A 13,907-nucleotide genomic window follows, 5' to 3' on the forward strand; every position below is an offset into this window, starting at 1 on the left:
ACATACCATTGCAATTATTACCTTAGTAAAATTTTATGAAGATTGAACACTTCTACTCAAATCAAAACTAGTTATAAAAAAGACCCTAAGATAACAACTGTATAGGTCATCTGGACCCATTGATTTTATTAGGTAGCTTCTTCCTTGTCTTCAGAAATGAGCGCAGGTTTGTGAAGCTAAGATGGGCAGCTCTGTATCTTTCATAATGTTTGGTTGTGTGAGAAATTCTACCTCATTATTCTTAATGCAATCCAGCAACTGAATAAGGAGAAATTAAATTCTGCGTATCATCTGAGAACTCTGATGGTTGTAAAAGATGAGGAATCAAAAGCAGTATTAAAACAAACACACATCCACGTAACATTAGTTTAATTTATTAGCAGGGGAACTAGAAATTCTGTTGTTTATGAACCACGGCTCTGTCACAGACTTATTAGGACATGTATTCATGTTGATGCTCTTATATAATTTAGTGAAATTTATGACAGAGAGGAGGTGGAAGTCCACTTCTGCACTTGCCTGTGTTGTCAGGGAAGGGCACACTGTTTACGTAAGATATAGGTCACATATTCAAAACCATTTTCCTGACACCTAGTCTGCCTCTTTTGTGCAAATACAGATGTGTTTGAGATGCACTGATTCTGTGTGCTACTGCGCTAGCGTAACAGATGTCACTGCTGCATAGAATGAATGAACAATGCAGGGTAGGCTGTGTTTCACTTTGCCAGCGTGCTATCTGTCAGCAGTTCTGACGCAAGACATCTATTATTTAGTCTCTTTTGATTAATCTGCTGCTGTTGTTTAACATTACCTAGTCAATAATGAGATACACTCCTAGGATTTTTTTATTTTTTTTTTTAAATATAATAAATCAGCTCATTATGCAGAATTAATGGGGGAGCAGCCTGGTCTCCCTAAAACTGAGCTTCTCATTTGTATCTAATAGGACCCCAGAATGATGAGTGCTGTCTTTTTCTTGTATGTTCACATCACCCCCTGAATTAAAAACAAATGTTTCCTGGTCATCTGCCTCCTCTGTAAATCCTGGCCCAACCTTCCGTGTTGCTGAAGCTCCAGCTAACAGGTGAAGCAAGATTAAGTGGAGTTGAGCATTCTTCAGCTATGTGCTGATTCTTTATAGAAGGAAAAATCTAACTTAAAGTGTAAAAAGAGAAAATGGGTCAAAACTGAAAGCCTTCCAAGCAACATTTACACGGGTGGCCACATTCATCTACTGAATAGCAAAGACAATGGGTAAAAAAAGACCTCTTACCCACAAGAAAAAAGGAAATAGCTGCAAGATAAAATGCAAAGGATTTCTTCTGCTATTCTATGAGTTAAAAATCACTGACACTCAGCAGCACTCTTAGATTTTGTCAGACCTCGGGCAGCAGAGAAAGTAAAGACTGGTACTCAGATATCAGTGTATATGTTAACATAGGAAGAGGATGAATCAGGTGGAAAACAAATTACAAACCCTTCAAGAGAAGATACTAAAACACTGAGCTATGAAAAGCACTGCAGTGCTCTGTAGTAACAGCCCAAACATTACAGCCTAAAAATGTTACAGAAATGTTTACATAACTGGATCTGAGGACCTAATCCAATGCTTGTGGTCTTCAGTGAGACTAAAAATCTTGATGCAACTTTGTTCTTTAAATAATCCCTTGGAACTGTAAGAAGAGTTTTGTGCAATACATTTGGAGAACAAGCTTTTCACTGGTAGAAATTCTGGAACACCCATTAGTTTTGATGTTATTGCTGTCTCAGAAGGTCAGTTAATATCAAGGTGAAAAGAAATGTGACTCTCAGGTCTTAATTTCTCTTAAACAATGTGTTATTGATAGAGAGTACTTGTGAGCTACACATGTTTTCCTCAGCTGACAACTCTCATTCCCTAACAGCTGAGATTGAAAAAAGAACCACTCTGCTCACTGTAGTAAAGATACAGATTCTTCTTTAGAGAAATCTGTGTCAAAATGCCATAGAGAGTAACAAGTTATACCTCCTATGGAGGTTCAGATATTTTGAAATTTCATCTCAAGTGAGTAAAAAATATTGAAACCTGGGGGAGTTCTGGATCCCCCAAAACAAGACCGGCATGGATTTCTTAAAAAGGGTCCAGAGGAGTGCCACAAAGGTGATAAAAGGGCTGGAGCACCTTTCCTGTGCAGGAAGGTTGAGGGAGTTGGGTTTGTTTAGCTTGGAGAAAAGAAGGCTCATGTGAGATCTCATGGAGGCCTTCAAGAACTTGATGAGAGCTTACAAGGAGGAAGGGAACCAAATTTTCTTTACACGATCTGATAGCAATAGAACAAAGAAGAATAGCTTTAAACTAAAAGAGGGGACATTAAGTTGGATGTTAGGAGAGAACTCTTCACTCAGAGGGCAGTGAGGGACTGACACAGCTGTCCAGAATTTGTAGGTGTCTCATCTCTGAAAGCATTCATGTACAGGTTGGGTGGGACCTAGGCAGCCTGACCTGGTTCTTGGCAAGCAGCTCAGAGCAGGGGTGCAGAACAAGCCTATTTAAACTTTATAATAAATATAGAATGTTTGTGCACTATAAAACATGAGCAAGAACAGACGGCGTGTTGTTATGATTGAAAAATAGGAAATACAATGGGAAAAGCTTCAGCCATCTGGGGGACATAAGGGCAGCAACAGCCTCCTCATTAGTGATGAGAAATACCTGTGCATACCTTTTTGCACTAACATATCTCAGTTACTCAGCAAGGATTGGCACTCGTAAAAGGGCACGGTTGTATCTAACCGTTGAATCAACTGACCTTTCATTTGCACAATTTATTCAGCTGTATATTATATCAACTGTTTGCTGTATTATAAACAGCAAATCATCTGCAGAGCAACAGAGCATTTGCCTTTGGTTTTGTTGTTAGTTTTGTTATTGTTTTGTTTTGTTTTGAATTGCTGAGAAGAACGACTGTGGCACAAAGCCTCTCTTTTCAAAATAGCATCTGTCTCTACCCTGCAGGAAAGAGAAAAGAGCTTGGGCTTCTGGATTCCAAGGGGTTCAGCAAAGAGATAAAGAGCTGACATACTTCAAACACACACCTCCTTGCACTCACCAGTGGATTTTCTGTTAATAAAACAAAAAAGGGTACTATGGGGGACGGGAGCAGAGTGCTGCGACTCAAGCTCACAGAACAATATGTTGATTCCAGACTGTATGTACTGAATTCTCCCCCAGAAATTGAAAGAACAGCCATCAAGTCCATCTGGTTACCACACAGCAGAATAAAACCTCCTCTGCTCCAAGCACACAGCCAAGCACATGCCTATGGTTTAACTTCACCTTATCTTCATGCATTTCCCAGAAAGCTTGTCTTATCTACCTGACAGCCACCAAGTGATCTGGTTAGAGCCCAGCACTCGGGCTGAGTCTGTGGCATGTTAATGGACAGCCACACTGCAGAAGATGTGACAGGAGAGGCGAGCACAAGGTTTATCGAGCATTTCCTCTGCTGCTCCACAAACAGCAGCACTTAATGAGCTGATTCTTCTATCTGAGCAGCCTCACTGAGGCTGTGACAGTGATTCCTATTTGAAATGTTATGCTTCATTTCTAAGCAGCCAAGAAGGCATCAGTTGTGGAAGAAAAGGACAGTCAGTCAGTCTCCTATGAAATCACACCACATCCTCACTTGAGGAAGAACTGAATCCAGGAGAAAGGCATGGATAAAAAGGTTGGTAAAACCATTGAAAACACACACCCTGCATTTCCTTACACCTCTTTTTCCCAACTAACTATATGAAATAATTAGTGCTCTCCTATAAAATACTACTGGGACTTGCTGAATGGGCTTGTAGTTATTTAATAAATTACTCAGCAGAGGAATGAATTTAGCCAGGCATCCACTAGTGAGGAGACTGCTAATTAACTGATACCCAGGCAGGCAGCAATTATCCTTCTCCTCCCAAACTAAAAAACATCTATTCCAAATACATACCCAAAGAGAACTGAGAGCTCTGAAGCACACAGCTCTTCCATTAGAAAATTATTTGGAATGGAAGAGCAATCTAACCAAAGATCTCAAATTATATGAAGTAAATGCTAAACAGGATAACATAAGAATCTGCATTTTATGAAGGGGTTGAACTGGCTTCTGATATAAGTTTCCAACTGGGACCAGATTGCCGATGCCTTCATTCACTCTGCAGGAGTACTTATTCATGCAAACACTTGCAGCAAAGCCAGGGAAACAAGCTCATGTGAGCATGTAGTCACAACTGTGAGCATGAAGTCTACCATCTGACCTTCAAAACCAACAGAATTTGTCAGTGGCTTTATGGAAAATACTAGAGGTGTTGGGGGTTGCATTTATTCTTCATAAATATGATCTAACTGTCATTTAATATCAGGTTTCACAGGAGGAAAATAGCTGATTTCATATTTAATTCATGGAGTTTTCTTCCCGAGTCATTCTTTCTGAGCCAGCATACAGGTTGGTGTTTCAGCAACAGATTTCTAGCAAACAGGGTGCTGGCACTCAGACTTGCACATGTTTTTGTTTAGGACCATCCGGCCATGAAGCAGATTTCCAGCAGCCATCTGGGGCTGAGGTGGGCTGAGAGGCTCCCAGTCTCCTGCACAGAGGCCAGGAGGTATCCTGAAAAATGGCAGGAACATAAAGGCGGCCCAGGGACTCCCTGTGTTGAGTTTGAACGGAAGGGAAGAGTGTCCCAACAGCTCTGCATTCTCACTTGAGTAACCACTAGAGAAACAGTACACTTAGAAATGAGCGACAGGGTGGCTCTGTTTGCAGGAGTTTTAATTCACCTTTACACAGGCTGAAAAAGAAATACAGGTATAATTGAGGACTTTGGGGGAAAACTTCAAAAGCACAAAGAAGACTTAAGTGCCAGGCTGTAAGATGCAGCTAGAGATAATATCTGAAACCAGAATATAGGGCTTGAACAAGAAACGATCTGACATCCAAAGACCAGCAACCATCAGGCTAAATGCCAAAGGTCAAGAGCCTGTGCCATAGAAACCAGGGTACAAGCCAAAGGTTGGGACTGAAATAGGTCCTGGATGCAAGCTGGAGGTCACAGAAAGAGCCTTTTCAAAGAGCCACACACCTCGGCTACTGAGTAGTAGTCTTAGTATTAGTCTTTTTACATGCAAATTAAAACCATCGATGTGCCTTGATGGCCCATTACATGCGTCATTATTTACATTACTATTACATGCATTCTCTGGAGAACTGGAAGCTTTGGGAGCTTTCCAAGAACTGCTACAACATTACTTAAGTTATTGAAAACTACAGTTAAGGTTGTTTAAATAACAGTCCCAGTGAACAGTTTGCAAATAGCCCATGGACTAGAATATATTGCAAACACTAATATTAAATTCTGAATAGAGATGCAAACAGAAAAGTAACTCGAGACAATAATTTCTTGGTTTTGATTATTTTTCTTGAAGGTATAAAGAACCAAAGAGAACTGGAGTAAGTTTAAGAAGTGCCATTGCACTACTACATGATGGTATTAAATGAAATAGTTTAATACAGTTACCTTGTACCTTTTTTTTCCTCTTCGTTGAAGTGTTCAACAAAGTACCCTCACACTGGCAGCCAAACCCACCTGGTAACATCAGTGTTTCAGCTACCAGCTTTCACTTGCAGCGAATTTCACTTCATAGGCATCTCCTTGTTTGAAAAGGAAAGAACTCCTACCCTTAAATGCCTCAGCACTTGGCGCCGTGCCACTAAGCCGTGGGGAGAGAGCACTTTGCAGAGGTGTGAGCATTCAACAAGCATCACGAAGTAGGCTAGGGCCACTAAAACAAACGTCTGAAGTAGAACGAATGTACAGAAGCTGATATTACACAGTCATGTCTGGAAGATTTTCTGAAGAGAGAATAACTGATCATTGCTGTGAAGCATTTCTCATGGCTGCTTGTAAGCCAGCAGCACTGGATAACTCTCGTGTCGCAGCAGCTTATGATTCACTCAGTGGCCTTTGAGTGCTAAATCTCAAAGGTCTGCACAGCATGCTTGGCCAGCTCCCATCACACCTAGAATTCATGTCTGAGTCCAGAAAAACAAAACAAAAAAAAAAAAAAACAAAACCAAAAACGACCAAGAAAAGATAACCAAAACAGACTCTAATGGCAGGATTATTGAAAATACCTTGGCATATGTTTCTGATGCCCCTTCTCAGACAAATACATACTAAACACACTGCTGTATTCATAAGCTAAGACATCCTCCAGCCTGGCTGTCCCTGCTACTCTCACGCAGACACTCTTGCTAATGAGAATTAAAACAAATGTCAAACGAAGCAGCCTGTCTTCCCCTTCAGCTGGTCCCATGCTGCCCACCACGTGCTGCAGGTACACCAGCAGCTCTTGCTCCTGCTTCAGCTTACCTCCTAGACATAACACCAGTCATGAATTATTCAGTCAACAACTCCATCATGAAAATGGAGCTGGTTGGAAATTTTCTGAATCCAGAAGAGGCAAAAATGCTCTGTATGCCAGTTTTATCACAGAGCAGAAACATTTCACAGGGATAATTTTTTGTTCTATGTTTTGCTGAGTGGTTTTGACTTTTTTTTTTTATTTAAAGAAAGAAACTAACTATGGTCATTCTGGCCCTGTTCAGCATTGCTGGAGTTCATTTCTATTAGTTGACAGGCCTCCTTTGTAATACTGGTGCAAGCCTTCCCGAAAACACCCCATCTCTGCCCAACCAACACCTCATGCTCAGGCAAACAGTGATATGGGAAAGGCAAGCACAGTAAGCCTGACCTACACAGACACTACCAGTCACAGATTTCACTGATGGGTAGAAGAAGGGGTGGGTGCTGGTGCAAAGACTGAGCTCAGATCCCCAGAACTACCAACCTTGGATGGGCTGGAGAGATCTGGGAAGCATCAGTTCCAGAAAGGAAGAGACGGAGGGCCCCTGGCTATTTTCACACTTGTGCATTATTTACATTGAGACTATTGGTCTGTTAAATTTGTTTTGAAAACATGTAACTAATACAGACATTAGAAGAGGTTTTGATTTTTAAAAGTGAGGAGTAATCACTCTATTAACCATGAGAACATTGAAAGAGCCAGTTAGAGCCTGTCATATATACTGGTGCTTTGGAGGTGTTTAAATAACTGCTGGTCATTATTACAATTTATTGAGTAGATGCTTATCAGCTCTTCAATCACTTGCCTGATAAAATGCATCAGCCCTACACAAGCTCATTGGATTCACCATTACAGTGCACTAATTCCACAAAATGCATTTTATTGTGAAACAATGATAGGGAAAAATTACTGTATGAATGCAGCGGATGGTTCCGATGCACAATCTGTTAGTTCCTTTTCCTTTAAAAATGTACCAAAGTAAGCAATCTAATTTGACTAATCTCTAAAGCTACGATCATTTTCAAAATGAAAGCCTCAGTAAATCTGTGCTCAGTATTTTGTAAGCAATATTTTACCAGCTGACTGCCATTTTTACACATGTAACTGTACATCTTCTACTTGAAATTAAAAAACATTCTTGCTGCATCTGTTCTTAAGTAATTCCTTACTATCTGATCACTTATTTTATAACACCAGAGCCGAGGGATATGCAGTCCCAAGCCTAAAGGCTGCAATTGCACTCTCTCAGCAGCCATCAAGGACTGCCTGAACCAAATAGTACATGTGCTGAGCTCTGTGCCACGGCTAGGTTGCTCAGTTTACAGGACTGGGTATTAGGGAGCAGTGGGGATGAGGAAACCTGCCCTTGAGCAAAGTGACTGAAAACACTGAAACCACTTATTTGGTCTTGTCACAGTATTAGGATCACAGCAGGTCAGCAGCTGCTGTCCTCACCTCCACTCTGGGCCTTGGCATTTACCAGGAACTCACCAGCCCTTCCCTGAAGGAAGAAAACTTCTCCCTAACATCTACAGTTCATGCTATGCTTCAAAAAAGTAGTTCAGTGAAATGTGTAGTGATGAGTGAAGCCGTTATATCCATTCTCTGTTGGGAAAACTAAAGCACCAAGAGATGAAGTGGTTTTAATAACATACAAAATTCTGTTCCCCAAATATAGCTCTGGGAAATTCCCATTCCACTGACAATAAGCAATCCAAGTAGCTCCAAAAGAAGCCAAAGTCACCAGGCTGTTTTATGCTATATTTGTTCCCAGCCATACCTGAACAGCTCTAAAAGCTGTTACGTTGCATATTCTTTACTAGTACTGCACCACATCAAGAAAAACCTACTGAAAATAGTGTTTGATTATTAAAAAAATCACCGAACCAAATTTAAAGTCAATTCCTCAGATATGTGCATACTTTGTAGGATGACCAGCTAAAATAAAATTGATGAATGCTTCTTAGATTAGAAAGAATGTAAAACCACATTTTAAGATCTGTGTGATAATCTCAGTTTTGAAAGGGCTAGACATAGAAAATGCTTAAAGTGGCTCAGGAACCTTGAATACAAAAGGATGTTTAAAAGAAAATACAAACATGAGCACACAGTAATGCCACAAATTGGGCATAGAGGCAATTATTCAATATTTAGTATCATGTTTTATTTGAAATTTGGAAACTGACATTGTTCAACTGAAGTACTTTGCTCAAGGCTTAAGACATTTACTACTGCTGCACAATTATTCTTGCTACATCTCCCAGTTCTACACAAAGCAGGATCTTGCTAAACTAATTGCTATTTTTTTATCTGTGCAGTCTGGGATGTGTACAAGAAAACTGAGAAAAGGCTACTCTGAGCTTTCTAACACTAATTGCATATTGTTTTCCATAATGTCATTATATCAATAAAACAGAAACTGTATGTAAAATGAAATGAGCAATTGAGACTCCCTGATGGCGCACCTTTGCTTCTGCAGTATCTTAGTCCAATTGCTAATTTGCCCCAGCGGGGATTTGCAATAGAGTTCATTTTCATTAATTAGATTAGTACAGTTCTAATACATTCAGCAGCAAGCCCTGCACTTCCTGTTGCATAAAATGACAAAACTGGCAAAAACGTACATTCAAAGCCCTTATATATTACATTGAGTATATAAATCTATAAAAATAAGACTGCATACCTACTTTGAATGTACTTACATAGAATGCAATTACTGAAAGGCTGGTATTCAAGTGTAAAATGCATTTAAATATTTGGTCAAATTTAGTCCAGAAGAGATTACTAGATACTAATGTAAAGCCCAAAGTACCAGAAATAATGTTTTCTCGTTCTGATTTGTGTCAATGACAACATTTTCTCTTTACTCTCTTCATTGAAAAATTTCAACTAAAGGTGAAAATAACATCTCTGAGCCCAGACTCAATGCGCTGGTTAAAAGAATTAGTTCCACCCATCTAATCTTACTACCTACCTTTGTCACAGAAGAGCTCTCATATTTTTGATGCAAATTCCAGCAGTTTACACGTTTCAAGCTGGCAGGAAGGCAATGTCTTCCTAGAAAAATATATGCCACCCTTGCACAATCCCCTGTGAAACGGCAAACCAGGTTAGAAAGATGGAGGAGATTGGATTACCTGTCTGCACCAGATCATTGTTTCTAGGAGATAATCCATAAATGATTAATCCTTCTAATGTTCTTGAGCAATGTAAGGAGGGCTGCCTGTGACCTATTTCAACCTCTAATACTGTTGTGGGAACAGCTTCACTGTAAGAAAAAAAGAAATCTATTTTCGTTGTCTTAATTTTATTGAATTGTGAGTATAACTTGATGGCTTTTGTATGCCTTACAGTGTTTTAGCATCTGTCATAAAGACAGTTGGTGATCACCATGGCCAAAATTGCAGTGAACTCATTGATTACCTTTTTCCACTTGCACTTTATTGTTTTGATAATTTGAGGTTGTTTTTCATGATTCCTGCTTCAGATTTTCTACAACATTTTGCTGATTGTACAAGGAAAAAAAAGGAAAAGAAAGCATCATCCATTTGTCACAGAATCATGATTGCAGCTATCACGTGACAAAATGAAATCAAAGTAATTTATACTTAAAATATGATTTCAGTGCTGCAAGATCTGAGAAACTGAGATACTTTATGAAATTGTTTCATATTATCCGTGTTTTAGGTACTGCATAAAAATAGGTAAAACTACAGCTGGATAAGTCTGCAGTCCCAGTGCTATTTTCCTACGTCTTGCTTCTTTAAAGTGACAACAGTCCAAAAGGAGAAGTGTGTGTATATATATATCAAGCAATCCCATACAATTTAATTGTTTAGATTATCATTGTTCTGTACCCATTCATACAGATGTAGTCACAAAATCACAAAGCCCTGTTGACAAATCCCAGAGCAGAAACTGCCTTTTTTTCTATATAGAGAGAATTGTAGATAGATTTGGTCAGCTTATTTCATTGAGGTGACAGAAGCAACTGATTGGCAGAGGGGAAGGGATGCAAATCTGAGAAAGGTGGAAGAGAAGTGATACAATAGCAAACAGGAATAATTAACTAAAAGGCACTGCACAAATGTAAGGAGTATGAGAAGATCGTTTCTGATAGGTATTGTAAGCATCTGATCTTTAAAAAGAAATAGTAGAGGGAAAAAACAAATCACAACAACCTTTGTTAACATGTATTACTTAACAATTCCTAGTGATTAGAATTGTAACAAACTCAACCTAATTATATCTGCTGCACAGTACCCAGATTTGATTCTGTCCTTTTGCCAGTGGCTGTGGAGATCTGACTTCTGTGAAGATCTTTTATACATCAAATGTCTGCCACACTCCTTCAATTTTCTCTTTCATGTGATCCAGCAACATACAAAGTTCTTTTGCTTCCTCCCACAAGGTCAGTTCTCCAGGTCTTTTGCCATTCTTCTAGGTTTTTTTTCCCCTGAATTCCCCTCAGTTTTCTGCAATCCCTACAAGGTGTAAAGCTGACTATAATGAACTGACAGATTTATCAAAAATTTAGTTACTAAAAATTCAAAGAAAATGCCCAAGCTGTATGTCTGGTGCTATTTTATCTCGATGATCAGCAAGTGTTTTAACAAGTTTAGTTCTGTAACCAAGGAAAAAGCAAATGGAAACTAACTTGGTGACCAAGAGACTCGGTAGATGTTGCTTCTCTATGCAATGTACAGTCATTTAGAAAACCTTCCTCAAAAGGTGGAAGAATATTTTTCACAGCTAAGATTAAATATGCATTAGTGTGAAATTGCAAGAAGGTACCTGTGGACACAGCATTAGAGAAGAAAGAACATATTGTAAGTTGGAAGACATTAAAATGCTGGGATTCATTCAGCACTTCTAAAGAGCAAAATGACTTCCAGGAAAGGTAACCTTTTACATGTACATAAATATAGCATTAACTGCTAGTGAGTGTAGCATAAAAGCCCATTTCTGCACTAGTTCTCAACAATCATGATTTTCACAGATGTCATTCACAAGGAGACAGAACTTCACCTCCAAATGTGGTAGCATTCAGTTATCCTACATCAGGATAACACAGGAGAATCAGCAAATGAAGAATTATTTGTACAGTAAAATATAGTAAGGAGTCTGAATATTAGGAACTGGCAGCCTCACCAATGACAAAGATCAAATGTGCCTTAAAAGAAGAGCAAAGATCACAATGAATTAAACACTATAATAAATAGTAAGCAAATAAAAAGGCTCAAGTAGTATTTCTTGAAAATTGAAATTACTTTTCAAACAAAATGGCACTCCCAGCTGAATTCTAGCATCATCCCCTCCTTGATGTTTTAACTTCATTAAAATAGCACCTAGAAAGTGACATCTCTCACAGAAAGGAGAAGACATTTGCAGGCCTGCCCAAGGAATTCAATTGCAAAATGAAAACCTGCTAAGAATTCTCTAATCAATAGATAAGAGAAATATTCATCAAGACAATTTGCCCTGGCTAGATCTAAGCCCAGATAAATGAATTCTGTAGAATTACAGCCATTATCACTAAAACTTATGGTATAAATACTGATACAAGTACTAATAAATAAAACAAGAACTGCCTTGAAAATCAGAAACTTATGAAATTTGTTTCAAACAGAAAACAGTGAAGGTTACAGAATAGCAGCTCTGTGAGTCACTTGGGTTTGCTGGACTCCACCAGACCGTGATTCAACTTGTAATAATAAAAGAAAAGGCACTGACTAGGAATGCTTACTGCACTGCTCCATCATTTTAACAGCAGTGATATATCCTTTCCTGACAGCATGCAGTTAATAGGGAAAAAACAAAGGGATTGCAGACTGTAGAACAGTTTTGTTTGTTTGTTTGTTTGTTTTTCTTATGTTAAATCTGAAAGGAGCCAGAATAAGCTTTGGAAACACATAACTAATTTACTGTGTGGAAAAAAAAAAAAGAAAGGGGATCAGGGGGGAAAGTGGAGAGAGAGAATCTGTACAGTGGAGAGACCCAGTCATGCTGTCTCAAGCAACAGAAGAGGTGATTTTCATTATTTCACCCACCTTAAAATTAACATAACAAGCTGATATAAGTACACAGGGTAATAAATAAATATATCCCGCCCTAAAAGGCTGCAGCTAACTGACTGAAATACAGAACATAACGCTTGCTTTGTTTGTTGAAGCATAAGTGGAATCTGTCCTGCTCACAGAGAAAACATCAAAAGGGCATTTATGTGCAGCATCCCTCTTCTGTCTGGTGCAGAGCAAGAATCAGAAAGAAAGCAATGGATGAACTTTTCCCAGCAGTAACTGTTGCATAGCTTCAGAGAAAGACAAAGAAATATGCAATATACAATAATCAGAGCGAGCCTGAGTGGAGACAACAAACATTTCAGTTCACAGAGGTCACAGCTTGAATCTAAGTATACCGTACACTTCAGTGTCCTTCAAGGTTGAGGAAGCAGATGGCAGGTCATATGACTCATTTCTGATATAAAATATATTCTTGCAAGGCAGTGAAGAAGGGCAGAGAGAATAAATCTCTCCAATGCAGAAGCGAAATTAGCAGACAAAGGAGGAAAACAACCCATAACAATTCCATAACTGGAAAACACTGCTCCTCGTTTCAGTGGTGGGTTAGTAGAAAGAAACACAGAGAAATTTTTTGTCTAGATTACCTTTATAAAAAAGGGAAGTGACTTACTCTGTACTAGAACTGTTTGACTTCAAAACAAATAAATCAGTGCTCACTCAAAAGAAATTACTTTGAAAATAAATGAGAAGGGTTTTCATATTTCCATATCTCCTGGCATGCCCAGATGTGGGGAGACAACTCTGCAGTAAACAGTAACATCTCACCTGACATAGTTCATGCTGGGTGTCTTTGTACAGATACATAGTACTAGGGGATAGTCCATTCTCCATTCAGCTTGGAGAAGAGGAGGCTCAGGGGAGACCTTATAGCTCTCTATAACTTCCTGAAGGGAGGTTGTAGTGAGCTGGGGGTTGGCCTCTTCTCTCGTGTAATCGATGATAGAACTAGAGGGAATGGTTTTAAGCTGCACCAGGGGAGATTCAGGCTGAACATTAGGAAGTATTACTTCTCAGAAAGGGTAGTCAGGCACTGGAATGCACTGCCCAGGGAGGTGGTGGAGTCACCGACCATGGGAGTGTTCAAGAAACGTCTGGATGTTGTGTTGATGAATATGATTTAGCCAGGAAGTATTTGTAATGGTTGGACTTGATGATCTTCTAGGTCTTTTCCAACCTTGATAATTCTGTGATTCTGTGATTGTAAGAGACACTGTCACATGAATCTGAATTTTCAGCCTCTTCATTCTTTACACAGGCTGTGTCTTTTCATCTCACGGCAGCAAGGCTAGTGCTGCCTTTATCCTAACAATGACGATGATGATTTAAACGATCATTAAATTATTCGTTAAATGCTAAGACAGCTGCCATGTAACAAAGTAAATGGTAGCGTTTACTTCATGGTTTGTTCTGAGTAAAGGGGTGCTGCTCAGCTAACT

General features: G+C 39.2%; 1 protein-coding gene across 1 annotated transcript in view; it reads right to left on the minus strand.

The window, feature by feature from the left end:
* Nucleotides 1-9,485, minus strand: part of CACNA1D (calcium voltage-gated channel subunit alpha1 D) — a 167,501-nt gene extending 158,016 nt beyond the window's left edge. The window contains exon 1 of the mRNA XM_085516465.1: nucleotides 9,363-9,485. The gene's annotated coding sequence lies outside the window, so the exon portion shown is untranslated. The remainder of the gene's footprint in view (nucleotides 1-9,362) is intronic.
* Between the last annotated feature and the right edge of the window lie 4,422 nt (nucleotides 9,486-13,907).

Source organism: Coturnix japonica, chromosome 15 (genome assembly GCF_054131305.1).
Source record: "Coturnix japonica strain WE chromosome 15, WE-NBRP24, whole genome shotgun sequence".
Lineage (NCBI taxonomy): Eukaryota > Metazoa > Chordata > Aves > Galliformes > Phasianidae > Coturnix > Coturnix japonica.